We start from the raw sequence: 444 nt of genomic DNA on the forward strand, positions 1-444 counted from the left end.
TGGACGATCAGGGTCTGGCAGCGCCAGTATTGGTGCATGCTCAAGGCTGTCTTGAGCCCGTCTAAAGCCTCCTGATTTTCCGAGTTCCAACACCATTTCGCATCCTTTTTAAGGAGGTTGGATGATGGCCGGGTCATTTCTGCGTAATTTACGCTGTACTTGTGCAAGTAGTTGGCGAGGCCAAGCCACTTACGCGATTTCTTCTGGTTCTTTGGAACCGGCCAGTCTACAATGGCCTTGACCTTGTCGGGATCCGCTCGAAGGCCACGCTACCCAATGAAGCACCCTTAAAAGGAAATCTTTTCGGCGCCAAAGATGCAATTGTCTGCATTGGCGTTCAGTTTGATGGTGCGCATGCACTCAAGCACCGCTCGTAGATGGACGAAGTGGTTCTCCTCATCCGTCCTCCCGTGCTCCGCACGACTGTGAACGAAAATGTCGTCA

This window comes from Plasmopara halstedii (assembly GCF_900000015.1).
Source record: "Plasmopara halstedii genome assembly, contig: Scaffold_444, whole genome shotgun sequence".
NCBI lineage: Eukaryota > Oomycota > Peronosporomycetes > Peronosporales > Peronosporaceae > Plasmopara > Plasmopara halstedii.